The 19,511-nt window shown below is 33.6% G+C and overlaps 1 protein-coding gene across 2 annotated transcripts in view; it reads left to right on the top strand.

Annotated features, from left to right (window-relative positions):
- The window catches only part of LOC149426936 (uncharacterized), an 87,621-nt gene that overhangs the window by 59,483 nt on the left and 8,627 nt on the right, over positions 1-19,511 (top strand). The window lies entirely within an intron of this gene.

The following is a 19,511-nucleotide window of genomic DNA, read 5'->3' as shown; positions in this document are numbered from 1 at the left end:
CGCTGAAATACAGGATAATGCAATAATTCTGCCTCCACCTACGGCCATGTCACTCAATACAGGCAATACCTTATAAGGCAAGTGGTTCGACCACCTCACAAATGTCCACTACAACACACGACAACTCCACAATTATTAAGTACCTACAAGTTATTAGTTTACAAAAAAAGTGGGTGTGTCAAGCCTACGCAAGACAGAAGTGAAACTTCTAGTTTCAGCTGATGCTTGGCGTGGCGCAGTTCGCTGGTGTCTGAGAGAGAGGAAAGAAGAGAAGAGAGAGAACGTTCGTGAGCGGCTCCCCCACCTCAACAAGGTTTCACTTCAAAAATGCCACAGCCGAGAATCGAACCTCGCTTAACTGATTGAAAGCCAACCACGCTGAGCACCAACTGTAAGCAAAGCCGCATAAATTGATTATATTATGTAGGTTCTGAAAATATGAGAGCTTGTTATGTTTTATAATGTTACCTACATCACACCCAAAATATAATATATTTTTAAAAATAATGTACAATGTACAGAAATAGAATCCCACACAAGATCGCGTAGTGCGCTCTAGCGAACGGATATTTTATCAGAGGGAGATAGTTTTAATTTTTTTTTCTGTAAATTATTACATATTATCAAAATAAATAAATTAATTAAATAAATGTAATACAATTATCATAATATACGGATTAGATAATAATTTTAATCCAACACAATAACGCAAAGCGCGCTCTAGCGGAGTAATGTTTTATCACAGTGAGATAAGTGTTTTTATTATTTTGCAATATTATTTTCTTTTAAAAAATGTTCTGGCCTACTAAAAAATAAGATATTGAATGAAAAAGGCGTTAAAAACAAAAAAATAATGTGCGATGGCCGAGAATCGAACTCGGATCAACTGCTTGGAAGGCAACTATGCTGACCATTACACCACCAACGCCAGTTGTCGGGATGAGCTAAGAAGCATTTATATGTTACTTCAAAACTTTGACTAGATCAAATGAACTTTAATCGGTGGTGGGGGTACCCGCATTTTCGTTTCGGTCATGAGTCGGTTTTACTCCGGTCCTCGAAATTGCATGACGCGCGTAAAGAAGTTTCACTTCAAAAAACAAAAAATATACCAATATATCTTATTAGGTTAAGTCATTTATAAGTCCAGCGACCCGTCAAAGCCTTAAATTAGCATTACGTCATGCGGTAATGTGTGCGGTATTATCAAATACAATCAAGTAACTTTTTGCAGCCTGACAAAAAGTCGTGTGTCTCGGGATGCGTGACATTAGCGAGAAAGTGACCACTTAACTTTTGGTCAATGCATGACTTATCATTTGTTAAAGAATCAAGTGGCCGATTTTTAATACCAGCACTATGACGGGTCAATGAGACACTGATACGTGATTTTTGCAGTTTGGGTGACGAATATCGCCTCATTTTTAGACACCATACCGACGTGAACAGATTTCCTATACTATAAAAATATCCATGTTGCAACATAGTGGTGTTTTTGTCGATCAAATTAACATTTTGCGAACAAAATGATCATGACAAATATAAAAGATACAAGTATGTCGTTATACATCGAAATATCGGTTAACGCTTATATTTTCAACTTATCATAGCATTTATGATACTTTAACTTAAAACTTTCTAAGAGCTAGGAAAGTCTATCACTGCTTTCGATAATCATGCATAAGTAAATAAAAATAGGCAATTTTATGTAAAAATAGTCAATTTCATGTAAAAATAGTCAACAAAGAACGGGGACATTTGTATTTATTTGAATTGATATTCCTGAAACAAAAAAACGAAATATGTTTTATGCATGCATCAAATACCCCAGAGTAGAGACAATATCTCCAATTTCTGGCATTATAGTTCAATGGCGCGAGTTCTGCTGGTTGGTTTTCTTTCATACATAAATATTTTCTTTGTTTTTTTTTCATAATAAATTATAGAAGAAGAAAACTACAAAAAATTGTATTAGGTCACCTACATGGGACCTTACAAAATTTTAATATAAATATCTCTTTATTTTTATTTTATTTTATTTATTTTATACTCGTGTTAGTGGGTCCGGGAAGACTTTTTTGTCCTGCCACAGATTTTTTTAATCAATATCAATTACAATACAAATTCGAAAGCGCAAAACACCGCCACCAAGTAGGTATTCTGCAAATAAAATATTTGCAGCCATTGTCTGGAAGCACTGTCAACATGCTACACTAGCGCCTCCAGTAGCCAGCGTGGGGTAAATACTACCAATATTTTACTGCAGTTGGAGTTGGGCGTATTAATATTATTCTAGGGTATTTGGTATTATGTATGTACTTCCTACTTATCTAATTATCTCACACAAATATCACATGTTATTCAAAACGTCGTCGATTTCTATTTTTTTATTGTCTACGAAAACTGTCGAATAGGTATTTGGTTACACTGTTGCAAAAAACATGACAGCTCTCAATAACTTTCTTAGTGTTGGGCGTATTTCAAGGATCTTTTAGAAAACTTCATACGGTTGAAGTAGGTACCTTGGTATTATGAGAATTACATCATAATAAATATTATTTCGAAACTATACATTTTCGTAGTTGGTGTCCTGCTCTATTGGTTTCTTAAAAAGTTGGTAAGGGAAATGGGTACCTACTTAGTTTTAGTCAAACTCTGGAAAAATGATGATTTCAATTATATTTATTTCAAACGTTTAATATTAGTTATTTTAGTAACAAATTGTTTTTGCAAGTTATTTAGTCAAGTCATGACGCGGAGCATAAGGGAATCCGTTTAGAAATAATCGATTTTTTTAAGAATCAAGTACGATATATGAAAACCATTATCTCGGTAGTATCCGGAATAGAAATTCGAATACTAAAACATTCATAATTATTATGTTATTTATTTTTCCCATCACTACCGTAAGCCAGTATTCAGTACTTACATTATTATTTTTTTATCAAAATCATCCCAATTTAAATGTAGAATTGGAATTATTAATAAACTAATTTTAGACACTGGCAAGATTTTGTTAATCGCCACACTGCGACGCATGCGCGTTCCAGCGAACCAGCCAGTGCTTTTTGAAAGACATCGTAGAAACTTTAAATGAACTTTATGTTTCGAGTGGCTTGAAGCGTGACACGTGACATGTGGTTCCCATAAACGCATCCTTAGTTGAAAGCATTTAACGGCTAAATACGTCCACGATAGTAGGATTATTTCAGAGTTTTGGTTTTTATCCTTCCAATGCGAATAATGTTTTAAATTTCGTAATTGATAATATTTTTGAGATCTGATGCCATAAGCCCGTTATCGTGAAAGTTAATCGCAATGATTAAAACCAAGGTTCATTGAGTCCTTTTGCCTTTCATCGAGTGAACTTTTAAATTTTTGTTTATATCCAATATTTAATAATAATCCAATATAAAATAATAAACAAGACCTTTCGGCTTACTTAAAAGTATTTTTACGAATGTGACCTTGTGCGCCTAGTAATTATAAACTTAATCTCACCACGCAATGCTGAAATGAACTGGAAATATATGTTTCGTAATATCTCAATTCGCTGACCAATGGACTCATATTCAGAAATAGATCAAATGTGTAGGAGACGCATTATTCAACTACTATTGGTCCGGGGGCAATAAATTATGTACGTTTCTCAGAAAGATTGAAAGCCTTGTAATAAACAAACTATACGATATTTATTTACTTACTGGACTCCTGTCTCCCACGAAACTTTAAAGTTTTTACACAAATGTATCGAAAACACTTATTTTACTATTTGAATTGAAAGTAAATAGTAGCCCAATATTAGTTGAACGTGACTTTTTTTTTTTTTTTTTTTTTTAATAATATTTTTTTGTTACATACATGGTTTTAAAATACAAATTATGTTTTTTACATACATATTAAAAAAAGAAAGAAACAATGCGAATTACAGAAAAGTATATGTACACATGCACATATGTATACATATATAGTGTATTACACACCATACATAACATACACACACAATACACGTACACACACACGAGTTCATAAACAGCATATACATAAAAATAATAATATGCATAAATGTATGATAGCAAAAAAATCCCACATAGGCATCGCCAGTTCGTGGGTATACTTGTGTTTCTTTAAGGCAGTTCAGTTAAAATTACTCTAAATATACATATTTTATCTTTGTAGAAAATTGAAAAGAAAAGAATGAAAATATTTATAGTAAAATCATTATTTACTGTATTTACGGGATTAAATATGAAAAATAAAAGTTTATAAGGATTTGTTAAAAGTTAATAGAGATTAAGATCAGATGTTACAGCAGGTAAATATTAATATCTATGGTATTTATCCAAGACTTTATTACATTTTTATGTTTCCTGTAGGATGATATATTTTCACATTTGATTTCTGTATTGGTATAGAGTGCATTATAAATTTTTGGTGTAATAAAATAAGCATGTCTTTGCGCAAGCCTTGTTTTGCACAGTGGAACTTTAAATACATTATTTACCCTATTACTAGACCGATTTTAATTTTTTATAAAAAGAAAATTTCGAGCAAATATATATTTTAAACATTGTGTACAGTAAATTTTTCTTATCTCTAACAATTTAGCCTCTTCGAATAATTGCAAGGAGGGGTAGGTCATATCTTTATGCAACATTATTTTTAGTATTAGTTTTTGTGTTATTTCTAGTGGCTAAATATGGGTGTTATAAATCCCCCCCCATGCAATTATTCCATAAGATACTGATGATTGCACCAATGCATGATACACCAATTTGATTCTTTTGATATCTTGTTACATTAGCGCCTGATAACGTAACTTATAGTTATATGTTGTTACATTAGCATTCAAGCCAAGTAATATTCTATAGGTGAGTACACAAGCTGAGCTTGTACTCCAATCTTCAGGGTGTGGATTTATATATAGTCAATTTCCCAAATGAAACAAGTCTCTTGATATGAGTTTTTATTGTACAGGTAATACAGGTAATACAGGTTATCAAACAGATCTACAAAAGGTACATAGCTCTTTAAGGCCTGACTTGTTTCTAGCAATCTATTGACTCTAAGGGCTCTGATGGACAAAGGTATATTATTCGCTCACGTGTAAACTAGGCTGAAGCGGTGAATGATGAGCAGGGGCCATAGGCAGGTGCCTAGGCAGGGTGCAGGACGAAGGGCGGCTATGATGGGCGGCTGCCATAGCACGGCCTAGGCTGATGCGGTAGGGCGGGAATACGACGAAGGGCGGCACAGAAGCGGCCTGAGGCGGCCAGGGCGGCTAACCTCGTGGGTGGCAGAGCGGTGGCAGCGCGAAGGGCGGGAATACGACGAAGGGCGGCACAGATGGAACCTCGTGGGCTGCGGCGGGTGCACGGCCGCGGCCCAGGGATATGACGCAATCATATCCATGATAGTGTAGTCGGCTGAAGATTGCCTGGACGTGATAACTGAGTCTAGAGACGCGGCACATTATAAAACGAATGCAGGCCGATCCATTATTATGGGCGCCTTTTGGCGGTAAAATGCTAATCACGAACTAGTCTCGAACATGTTGGCTGCTACGCGTCTCTCGGGGAACTGAAGCGTGGGCCGGCTTGCGGGGGGAAGCTTGTCCCTTCCACCTCTATTTTTGGTGCCTGTTCCGATGCCCTTATAAGGACACGTTTTGCATCTTAGCCATATGATTGGTTGTAGGTACTTATAGGCCTACGTGACCAATATCAGGCGGAGACATTGCGGATGTACGTGTATGTATTGGTGTTCACCCGATTGTAGACACGCCGAGATGCGTATATATTAGTGTGTTTACACGCTCTGGGTGCATGTTTGATTCCCGGCCTCGCGTGCTTGACATACATAACTATACAGTAAGCTCTTGCAAGCTTTGTGCAAACATAACACTACCCTCCTTGTCGATGAAACAAGATCCCAGGCAACGTGGCTGAAGCAGGGCAACGTCCTCTTGTTTGCCGTACGAGAGGTACAAAACTACCTCATTTCACAAAGATTTAAACACTCCCTAACGAGCCAAAACAAAAATTTAACTACCTGAGAGCCAAGTTGAACAATCCTAACAAGTACACTGAACAAGGGTTGCCAAACCTCTTTCAAAAATAATTGCAGAAATGGTCTCCAAGGCGCGATACAAAACACGCTATGATTTACATACACAACTTTTTTTCAAACAAAAGAATACACATGGCCTTCTTCCCAAACAGAAAAGAATACATACGATTTTTCCAAACAGAAAAGACTACACATCACCTTCTTTCCAAACAAAAAGAATACACCTGGCTTCCTTTTTTTTTCTTAAAAAAAAGACAATACCAAAACAACCAATGTAGCATACAATGTGGTATTACCGAATGGATGTACACAATTTACCACCAGGCCTACACTTTCCATCAAACCACAAAAGAAGAACAATTAACAATGTTCACAATTGTACAATGTTATACAAAATGATATTCTGGTTAGAGAATATTATACGCTTATGCGATTGACCGAAATCAACCCATATTTCGCGTTTTTTACAATGAAATTCTTAAACTAGACATGGTTTTTTATACACAATATTCCTGTTATGGAATGTGTACGCTGATTATATCATGCGATTGATCGAAATCAACCCATATTTGCGTCTTTAACAATGAAATTCTTGACACTATACAACACAAGTATCAATACACATGTTATGTTATTTCTTATTATCCATTGATAATTTTGAAAAACGGAAAATAACAAAAATTCCACTCAAGATTTTAACAATATATTCTCATTTAGTCATGGTTTGTCTGGTTGCTAATAATTCTTAGGCATATAGACCAATCCTCTCGTATCGCATATTGATTATACAGGTCAACGCTACCAAGACCTCCCATGTAATTAATTATAAGGCTAATATTATCCTATGACATTTAACGATTTATTTCCTATAAACCGTACAGCGCTGTACCAGGTGTTAACAAGAAACACCAGCACGTCGTAACGAAAACGTTCAACAAAATTTTCAGAACACTCATAAAGTGTTCTCACCAAATGACCAGACAAAACCCAAAATGACCCTAAGTGCAATTATCAACCCAATTCTTTGGTTAAGATTCAATAATGTCCCAAAATGACATAAATATGCAACCACCATTTGTCCTTAATGACCAACAATTTTAGATTTCCAAATCTAAGACATAATTACGTTATCTTTACAAAACTATTTCTTCTTATCGGGTATATATTATAATTCCTCTTCCTATGAGAACATACACACCACACTTGACATGGCGTAACACATATTACAATTACACAATTTTTATTTCGTCTCAACTTTATGAAGGACTTTACACGTTATTTCTTTTTATTGATACCGAAGCAATCAAATACGTGTTTATAATTAAAAAAAATTTACACCATAATTGACATGGCATAACATATAATACAATTACACAATTTTATTTCGTCTCAACTTTATGAAGGACTTTACACGCTATTTCTTTTTATTGATACCGAGGCAATCAAATACGTGTTTACAAAAAAAAATTCACACCATAATTGACATGGTGTAGCATATAATACAAAAACACAATTTTATTTTGTCTCAACTTTATGAAGGACTTTACACGCTGGTTTTTTACCATATTGATACCGAGGCAATCAATTACGTGTTTACAGGAAATTACAATACACAACCCATAACTAATTAATAATTAGTTAGGGAACAATTACACAATTTTTATTTACAAACATATTACATACCACTCAACAACTACTGTGTGTGATAATTCAATTTCTGTTATATAAGACTTATTCGAGTCTTTTTAATTTAAAAATCGAGAACTACATAATCCGATTTCTAGAGATTGACTTCCTTAAAAATAACGACACGTATTCACTACGCAAGAAGGAGAAGAGAAAAAAAAATTCCAGAAAAAAAACAAATAATTGGTATGTAACCAATTAAATACAAAAACATTTGACATAATTTTCTATATAAGAGAATGTCTGAACAAAAACCACATACGGGGTTTCTCATTTGAACTATACAATTTATAACACAAGATATTTGAGTTATATTTACAAAATGGGTTCCTAATCTACCACTGATAACTTTAAGTGATGAAGAACGAAATCATCACTTCAAAAGTACAGGACATTTCTTACGCCGTTTCCTGTCAACGAAAAGAAGATTATATATACAAATATAACCTTAATTTGTACTAAAAATTGGTATATATTCTTAGTACAATAATTCCACGAAATATAAATTAAGTTTATTTTTCGGTCCCGGGCAGGATATTGAATACTTAAGGCGGTTTTTTCCTTACTAACATAAAAAAAATTCCACTAAAACTTAAGGTTCTTGAATTTAACCCTCAATCAATGTAACGTGTCGTGTTTCGTAACGAAATATATACAAAAATGTATATTTTTAAATATAATTTTATATAACTTATGTAGTTACTTCATAACTACAACTTATATCTCCTATATCACAATACTCACTTACTGTGATATAAATGTCTGAGTTTTGATTTATTGTTATTATTACTTTAAAACGAGTTATAGTTATGGAAGAGAGAGATGAAAAGAGAGGAAAAAAAAAAATTATATATTGTATTTCTATAAGATGTCTGCTAGCTAGTCAGAACCTCACAGAAACACAATAAAATAAACAGAGTGGCTACTATGTCAGCCAAAATAAATGTACTCAAAGATTCATGACGTCTTTGAGTTATAAACATTGAATGACACATAGCCCCTTGTTTATTCAAATAATATTATTAAAAATGCACGAAATATGTATTATAGTTTACATATTATATCGCATTAAACTGTGTGCGAGAATAAACAAATATACGTATCAACATGAACGCGGCGACCTTGACGAATTCATATTTATTATTATTATGCGTAAATACTGTCCGTTGCGACGCGGGAATAATAATTCTTTTGTCGTATTTTAATAGTCGTGAATTATTAAGATATCTCAAGTTACTGCTTGTAGCGTGTTTTATTTTTGACCAAACATTTATTTTCTGTGTAATATTTTTCTGTTGCGAGTTTTTATTCTGATCCATGATTTATTTTTGTTATATTACTTTTGCGGCAAGTTAATAATAATAATTCCTTGTCGGTATATTATTAACCGTGAAATTGTTAACGATATTTATTCTCAGACCGGATGAGCAAAGTGATTGTAATTGTAATGACCGCCGTTGCCTTTTCAAAATTTAAAATTCTACCAATATTGGGAGGATCCATGATTTAATAATGGGAACGACCGGTAAAGTCTATGGATCTTAATTTAAAAACAACCAATACTATATTTATTAAAGAATGTGAAATAAACAATAACTGTATTTAATCCTATCGCAAATTGACACTTGGAAGTTCTTTATAGTATTTGAATTATTTCAACTTATTATAAAGAAACAGATAAGCAAAGCTTAACCTGACAAAAAGAATCATTTCTATATGAAACAATTAAATTGCATTTCAAAATTGAAATAACACCTCTATCTCTTGGAAACAACCACATTTAATGTTTATTACGCCGTAATTTCTCGTATTTGTTTATTGCGTATTTAGAAATTGGAACTGCGCATTACGTACATGCGTAACCCGGCGGACAAAGCGCGTATTACTACGTATGTGTACCGGTCGACGGAACAAACACTCCCGAATCAGAAATGAATTATAACACACAGCTGTGGATAAAAACATTAATAGACAAGAATATTACAGTAACACATTACAAGAAAAGACACATTCCATCGGGTAATTGACTATCCACGTTGGGCGCCAGTGTTACATTAGCGCCTGATAACGTAACTTATAGTTATATGTTGTTACATTAGCATTCAAGCCAAGTAATATTCTATAGGTGAGTACACAAGCTGAGCTTGTACTCCAATCTTCAGGGTGTGGATTTATATATAGTCAATTTCCCAAATGAAACAAGTCTCTTGATATGAGTTTTTATTGTACAGGTAATACAGGTAATACAGGTTATCAAACAGATCTACAAAAGGTACATAGCTCTTTAAGGCCTGACTTGTTTCTAGCAATCTATTGACTCTAAGGGCTCTGATGGACAAAGGTATATTATTCGCTCACGTGTAAACTAGGCTGAAGCGGTGAATGATGAGCAGGGGCCATAGGCAGGTGCCTAGGCAGGGTGCAGGACGAAGGGCGGCTATGATGGGCGGCTGCCATAGCACGGCCTAGGCTGATGCGGTAGGGCGGGAATACGACGAAGGGCGGCACAGAAGCGGCCTGAGGCGGCCAGGGCGGCTAACCTCGTGGGTGGCAGAGCGGTGGCAGCGCGAAGGGCGGGAATACGACGAAGGGCGGCACAGATGGAACCTCGTGGGCTGCGGCGGGTGCACGGCCGCGGCCCAGGGATATGACGCAATCATATCCATGATAGTGTAGTCGGCTGAAGATTGCCTGGACGTGATAACTGAGTCTAGAGACGCGGCACATTATAAAACGAATGCAGGCCGATCCATTATTATGGGCGCCTTTTGGCGGTAAAATGCTAATCACGAACTAGTCTCGAACATGTTGGCTGCTACGCGTCTCTCGGGGAACTGAAGCGTGGGCCGGCTTGCGGGGGGAAGCTTGTCCCTTCCACCTCTATTTTTGGTGCCTGTTCCGATGCCCTTATAAGGACACGTTTTGCATCTTAGCCATATGATTGGTTGTAGGTACTTATAGGCCTACGTGACCAATATCAGGCGGAGACATCGCGGATGTACGTGTATGTATTGGTGTTCACCCGATTGTAGACACGCCGAGATGCGTATATATTAGTGTGTTTACACGCTCTGGGTGCATGTTTGATTCCCGGCCTCGCGTGCTTGACATACATAACTATACAGTAAGCTCTTGCAAGCTTTGTGCAAACATAACACTCTACTATGTTATTTAAACGTTTAAAAATATAAGTTAAATATCTAAGTTTATTTACAAGCTTTTCTACATGATTTGTCCATTTGAGTTGGCTGTCTATTATAATTCCTAAATATTTAACTGTATTCCCCGATTTCATTTCTGTACAGTTAGTGCATAAGACAGGATTGCAAGTATTTTTGTGAAACCTTATACTTAGATGAGTTAAGGGTGCCGCTTTTTTGGTATTATAAAAAGGAATATATATAGTTTTTTCACAGTTCAGAGTTAGAAGGTTTTGATTGAGCCATTCTTTGACAATAATTGTGCACTTATTTGCATTTTTAGAGACCTCGTCCCAGGATTTACCATGAACTGTGATTGCAGTATCATCAGCATACGAGAAAAGTTTTCCCGGAATACTAATATTACATAGGTCATTAATATAAATTAGAAACAAAAGCGGACCTATAACTGTTCCTTGTGGAACCCCATGTCTCATAGATGCTGGTTTACTAATATTTACGCCAATTTTTGTGGATTGTCTGCGATCAAGTAAATAATTTGTTAAAAGTGACAGACAATTATTTTTGATTCCCATATTATTAAGTTTTCCAAGCAGTTTATTATGATTGACGGTATCAAAAGCCTTTTTTAGTTCTAAGAATATTGTTAAACTTTTCATATTCGAATCTAGATTGGTGTATAATTTTTTTGTTAGATTAAATAAAGCATCATCAGTACTAAGACCTGATCTGAAACCATATTAGTGTGGTGACAAGAGTGCATTAGATTCTAGAAACTCTAGTACTTGTATCTTTATGATTTTTTCTAATATCTTTGCAAGTTGAGATATCAGCGATATTGGTCTGTAGTTGTCAAGTTTAGAGATCGATCCAGATTTATGTATGGGTACAATAATTGAGAGTTTAAATGCATTTGGGAAAATGTTTTTTTCAAGGCAGGAATTATTATATTAACGTATGTAACGCTTTCCTACAAGACAAATGAAGTGCGATTTTCATTTGATTTAAGAATTAAGCGTAATTTAATCGTTAAATATAAATCATCATCAACCAACAAAACTAAATTCTGTTGTCTGTGTGTCCTGTGTAACTCTGGTTCAGTAAACTAGAATTTTATAGTGATTTATTTTTGGGGTATTGAGCTGTGTTGCGCTATCTCCTTCACTACCTAACTTTTTTGGACCGCATTACAGTGTCCATCTCCAATACAGATGTGTTACAAATAGTAATGCCATCCGAAACGTTAAATAAAGGAAAAGGTAGCGCAACACGGCATAATACCCCAAAAATAAATCACTATAATACTTTTGGCCGTGAAAATCTCAAAACTTATGGAACTCAAATTTGCTTTGAATTTTAGTCATTTTCAAAATTGGAACTGATTTGCCAAGAATCCAGACTATCCTGTTGTTTTCACGGGTCTAGTCTTACATACTAAAGGCTTTACTAATTTTACACAACCGATTTAGGGTAAATGGTTGATTTCTTAGTTGAGTAAAATTTAAAACACGTTTATTAGTGGGAGGTAATGATATAATGGAAATAACATGTCCAACTTTAATCTATTAAATTTCTTAGACAATATTTAATATCCAGCGTAAAATACCTCTTGGGTAATGTTCTTCAATCAATGTATTGATAAGATTTTTCCATATCGTTAAACGTTCAATGAAGAACTCCAGTAATTTGTTTTTGCAATATTTACTGTCTAACTTGTCCCAGTTTTTTTTTAATACATTTTATAAATGAACATACTACATTTATAAACGAATCAGATGACGTCACAATAATTTTCAACCTCTCTATTCTCCAATTTTAAAAATCGATTTAATCTATAATAAAACTAGTATCTTTTCAAAAACTTGTCCTTTCTTGTTATTAATATTATATTAATATTTTCACTGGAGTTTCTTAGACTGATACAAGAAAGAACGAAATGAATTCGTCGATTATATTCTTGATACAGATAAAATGTCTTCTTAGTAAACTCACAATCAAGATTTTAATTTCCCTTCCATCTCACAATACAGTTCCCAACAGATGTGTGTTGCCAGTCGATTAATCATCTGTCTATTTGTGTAATGTGCCTGTTAGCTGTATCTGCGTGACGTCATGTTGAGTGATACCTGAACAGGTACGCCCAGCGCCCAGGCGGCCTGCAGACGCGTAGGTACTGGCGCCTGGCATGTATTGTTTATACATTACTGTACATTGTGTACATATTTTGTTGCAGCAACTGATTCATTTGATATGTCTTCTGGATTCCGATTGGACGAAACAGCTGTGCCTTTATATGGTATTAATTGAATTTTCCATGTCTACGCGTCTAAATGATGCTGTTATTAGAGCTTTACACAACAAAAGTCAATAATACGTCGATTGGTGTGTAACAGCCTTATAAATCAGTTTAAAAATTAGTTTTTTTCACTATATTTTGGCCAAAACGTTTTAATTTTCCGGAGTTTGTAGCTGTACGAAGAAACACCGCCAATACGCGCACACGTTGTAAAATTAATATTTCTAATTTGTTAAGAATCTCTTCAAATTATTGGTAATTGAAAAAATAATTGGTCAAATTATTGGTAATTGGTCAAATTATTGGTAACTGTTTAAATTATTGGTAATTAGTAAAATTATTGGTAATTGGTAAAATTATTGCTAATTGGTCAAATTATTAGTAATTGGTCAAACTATTGGTAATTTTTCAAATTATTGGTAATTGGTAAAATTACTGGTAATTGATAAAATTATTAGTAATTTGTAAAGTTATTTGTAATTGGTAACTATTGGTAATTGTTCAAATTATTGGTTTTCTAATAAACTTTTAGAAATTTCCTAATATGTCGGAACACCTGTTCATATACCTGCATTTGCCATGATAATATATAATGACGAAATTCAAAAATATTATAATTTTTATGAACATTCGTATTTTATTAAAAGTTTATCAGGAAAACTATCAATTCATTCATTCAGAGCATGTAATACCATTTTTAACCGATTACAAATAATTTGAAGAGATTCTTAATAAATTAGCAATACTCATTTCTCTCCGTGCACATTTCTTGGAAAAGGTTCATTTAAACTGGGCGCTGAGTAATCGGTAAATCCAAAGATTACGGAATAGTTTTTTGACAAATTTACTGCAAAAGGAAATCGTACTAATTTCTTAAAAAGAGAGGTTTTTTGTAAAATATTTTTGAATTGCTCTTGAAGGTAATCGTTATGGGTCTTACTTAACCTCTGGAAAACCGTTCGTGCACCAGTGCCAAGAATTTTTTCCGTCCATGCGCTGCTGGCATTGGAATTTCGCCCTGGATGAAATTTTTGATATGCGATTTAAACCTGTATGCCATTAGAAAGTGCATTTTTTTCCAACAGAATTGCTTGCAATTGAAACACTTTAAAATTCATTTTTGATTCCATTATTGATTTCCCTCAAAAAAGGTCTGGTGTTCCACACTTCCCTTATCTTTGAGACTTTTCAACGAGCTGCCTAAATATTTACGGTAGTAAGATCGTTAATTTAGTGAAATTCACCAATTTGCTAAATCAATACATTAATAAACTGAAACAAAAGATGCGTTGGTGAGGTGGTATACTATGCTTAACACCCGATGAAACCTGTCCTACTGTTTTTCACACATGTTATGAGGCCAGCTATTTCCTGACTGCCAAGTATGGGCATTACTCTATGGATTATGAAGATATTACAGTGTATCACTTAGCAAAATGAAAAAAAATATTCATCTGCACACTAATTCCTTTTAATAGATTTCTAAGAACCGAAAACCAATCGAACATCGTGCGCTTTGTGAAAAAAAATGAGGATAAGTTTTTACACGGAATGTGAATAATTTATCAAATTTCATTTTCAAGTTCTATTCAAATTCTGTTATTATTTAAGTTCTGTGAAACAACCGGCCCATAATGTAAAAATAATAGAACTTGAAAATGTATTTCATAAACCTTCGAAATTTAGTTTGAAAATCGATGAAATGTTCAAATTCTGTGAAATAACTGGTCATTATTAATGTTGACAGATAATATCGAAGAATTTCATTTTATTTTATTTAAAATTATATTATTAACTATATGAGTGATATTTCACATTGAAATAAAAAAAAATAGACAACATCAACAGCGGAAAACAAATATAATGATTCCAAAAACAATATATTACCTGTTTAAACGCAATTCTTTCCATTTTATTTCAAAAACAGCGAATCTATTTGAAATTGAATGTCCAACACGAATATTTGATGACATTTTTTTGTGTTTACCCGAGGGGTTAATCAACGCTGTTGAATATTGCTAACAGAGCGCAGCTTTGTGTATTTTATTGTTATTAATTTTACTGACGATGTTCCATAAATGTTATCACAACTGTATTGTTTCTTTGAAAATTTAACAAGTAATAATTTCAATGCATAAACCATTAAAATAATTATATAATTTCCACAAATGTCCCACGCCTCATCAGATAAAACCACACGAGTCACCCTCGTCATCGTTGCAATTAGTGGAACACGAGCAAAGGAGATTGTTCATTTGTATAAATGATATATTTCGAGACAATTGAAGTGGTGCATTTTGAGGACAACTCGCTGAATATAACACCGATGATTGATTGAGTTATTGAGCTAATTAGTCGCAGAACCACCCACACATGGCATTGTTATTAGTATGACAATGACACCAAACCATGTAAAATCAATCAATGCATTTTATTTCTGCAATTTATCAAATCTGCTTAAAAGTATAAATTATTTGCTACACCGTCATTTTGTAACCGCAGTTTCCCGATAAAATCATATCCGGACACTTCATAAGCAGGTAAATCAGGTAAACTACACTGTTTCAAGCGTAAGTTTCCCCGAGCAGCTAAACCAATGCATCAAACCCAAACAATAGTGATATCATATGAAAGAACACTTAACGACCTCGTATCAGACAATTGTTCATTCCATAAACGATTCGAATTTTCCGAGTACGAGTACATACACTCTTTACAGGTGCCACAAATTGTGCCACCTTCCTGCTATATAAAAGGAGAAGTTTAAGTCAAATGACAACCCCTTAAATTGTACACCACTACTCCCAAAGCTGCTCGAGTGGTGACACTACTGCAATCAGGGATGCGATAGTGTGATGTTGCTCGGAAACTAAACATAAGGACAGGTTTTCCCACTGTTTCGAGAGACTGGTGGCTTTACCATGATGCGTGGGTCAGAGTGGCGACGCTGCATATCCCAAAGAAACGATCGCTTTATTGTCTCATAAAAGTATGCAATAGGTGCGATTTTTGTGACGGCGAGTGTATTTCTGCCTTATTTCAATATTTATCACAGGGTTAAGGTTTGATATTTTGGGGGTCAGCGTATAAAACTTGGATAAGTGATTATTAGTTCCACAACGTTGTTACTCATTTGCACTGACGTTCGAAACGTTAGCTCAATAAGGACTAGGTAACATAACACTGCTCAACACACAAAAATAATCACAGTTTTTGGACAAATTGTTGAAAGACTATTATTAAAAATCAGATGACTTGAAAACAATCTAGCTCCTCCTAGATTATACTCGATAGTTGATTTTAAAAAGACCACTCCGGTAGTATTTTCCCAAAACGTAAACACTACTTCTAATTACCTACGAATTAACGCACTACTTGAACAAAAGCTATTACCGCGGTGTGAATTTTTTAAATCGGTCATTCATAGAGAAACCGGAAATAAAACCCCTTAATTGCATAATTATGATTTAAATGGCAAAATTTTGAATTACACTGTGAAAAAACAAACATTTCGCGTAATATCGCCTGCGAGTAATCTTTGTAGGTAACTTTGAAGTAACCTACACAATCTTTGCTAAGAAATCTATCAATCGAATCTTGTTTAGCAACTCTGGGGATTGAATGTTATTGTTATAAACATTGAATAAAGCACTATGTGATGCCTCAGTACAATAAATTAATCAATTTTAAAGTTTGAGGCTGCCACTGAATAATTATTAAATCTTATAAATTACCTGTAACAAATACATACTTACTGCTCTGCGTAATGCACAGTTTTATGTATAATATTATGGAGTTATTTTTTTAATGATAAACTAATGTTTATAAATATCCTAATAATCATATTTGGCTAATTTATATAGCGCCGTTTTCGTGAGAAATCACCTCAAAGGCGCTGTACAAATATATTTCTTAAATAGTCAATACTAGAACTACTGACTAATCTCTAAGACTTATATCTAGTGACTTACGACTAAGGCCTATAACTACTATCTTAGTGACATATATACGAGTATTTACATATTTAGCAACATACAAATAATAGATAAGGTTTTATGCATAGCGTAAAGGATAACCAATAAGCAATAATTAGTCGCCTGAAAAATCAATACGATTGAAAATATCTCCCGAGTAAAAATAAATTCCGCCAACTAAAAAATTATTTGTTAATATTATAAAGTTTTCGGCTGCAAAATGCACAGTTTTATGTTTAATATGAAAAAAGCTTTTTGGTTAGAAATCAACCAATACAATCAAAGTAAATAACCAAAAACATAAAAAATTACATAATACATGGTACATATAATTTTATATTTAAATGTACATAATATAAGAAACGAGAAAAAATAAATAAACCAGTTTTAAAAGTGCAGATAGCATTAAAATAATATAACAGATTGATAATGCTTAATTTATAAGTGAATACAAGTAATTTAAAACAAGTAGTAAAAGAAAAAAGATGTAATTGCTCCTGCGCGATGCTCCTTAATTAATTAATTTGATCTTAATTTTTTTCTGTCTTATTATAATATGATTTCTTAACTTAATATGACACCATCAATTAGATCAGAATAAGCTCCATAAATTATTTTTGTTCATACTTTTCGTCAGAAAAATTTTGTTTTTATATAATCATCAATATTTTTTATTATGTTGTCTTATTAGAGGAGTCACAGTGAGAAAACCTTTAGTTGGCTTTATATTAGCTATACTAAACATGTAAAAACTGATAAATTATAAACTGTCGATTTCCCCAAAATAAATAGAAAACACTAAGTAGAGAAAATTATTGGGGTATCTATAAGAACCTAAATGAAAATTTAACGACGAATGTGAAATACTGAAATGAGAATAAAATATTAAAAATTTGCTATTCTTGTTTTTGTGAATAGATAGTTAGTCAATGGCTTCACCACAGTTACACAAAGACATCAAAAGGCATAAACATACCTATATAATAAAAAATACCTACCAGCCCTACCGCATGCCTTAAAGGGATTGACGATAATTGTTAGAACTGCATAAAGCTGATTGGTTTTCCGTACATTAATTATTTTGACCGGTAAGTTGTCAAAGTCAGCCCAAGCCTTGGTGACTAACAAAACAGATTTACAAACAATTACGTTGAATTGGTTGCACTACCTTTAAATTCCAACTGAATCATTATTTATCATCACAATGATTAATGATTTTGATACTTTTAGCTACGTAGGAACAGTAGAAGTACTTTGTTATTTTAATGTAGAATAAATATATATATCTTTATTAATTTGGAATCAGACGTATTAATTGAAAAAAACTCAAAGGTAAACAAACCTAACGTAGAGATCGCTTTAATTCTTAAATTGGGGTTTGCTTTTAGTTTAAGAACGCGAATAGCAGGTTCATTATTAGTTATTATTAGTTACTAGCATTCTATCCTCTTTTTTATCATTCACGTATATACTCTCCCCCCTAATAAGTGACGTATTAGTGAACAAACCCTAAGTTGTATTATCACTCATGTGTATACTCTCCCCCCAAATAAGTGACGTATTTATTGAACAAACCCTAACTTGTAGTTCTGTTTTACTGTTTCCTCGTGTTGAAAAATTTTCTATTTCCATTTTTTTATTTTATTTTCCCATCATGTGTGGAAGTGAAGCTTCTAATTATTACGAATAAATAAATCTAAACCCAAGTTTTCTCTGAAATCTGTACTTAAATATCTACCTTTTAATTATAAACCGTAATTATTTGAAATTACTTTATGTGTTCCAAACAAGGAATTATATAATTTGTCCAAAGATACATCATCCAAGGTTCATAAATTTCTACGAACCTTGAATTACCATTATATTGATTATTCAGATTTGTCAGCTCGTAGTAGGAACCACGATCATGCGAACTCTGGCAGGATATAAAAAGTAGTATTCAACACGGCAACCATCTTAAATCGGAACCGACACGTAACAAACAAACCAATTTACAGACCGATAAAATAATGCCAAATGGTCGTGTTGAAACAGGACAGGATATGAATTTTTTTAGACCACTTCACAAAATTTAATTCTCAAATTATAAACTGTGTTCAAAAACTGATTAAATAAACGAAATGCTTTGCCCGACCGCGACTCTGAGAAATTGACCAATTTTTACAAATGGACTTGCTCAAATTATAGAGTGTTTCGTTCGAATTTGAGATAAAACAAAAACAGCCACATACCGTCTTGGCTTAGAAAATTGTGCAGCCCTACAGAGTTGAAATTTAGTCAACCTCCGATAAGAGAATCAGAACAAGTAGAAATGGTGAGTACTGC

Source organism: Hesperophylax consimilis, chromosome 1, assembly GCF_061612785.1.
Source record: "Hesperophylax consimilis isolate HC1 chromosome 1, BYU_Hcon_1.0, whole genome shotgun sequence".
Classification (NCBI taxonomy): Eukaryota; Metazoa; Arthropoda; class Insecta; order Trichoptera; family Limnephilidae; genus Hesperophylax; species Hesperophylax consimilis.
The sequence above is the reverse complement of the archived record's forward strand: the minus strand, read 5'-3'. Positions and strand labels throughout refer to the sequence as shown.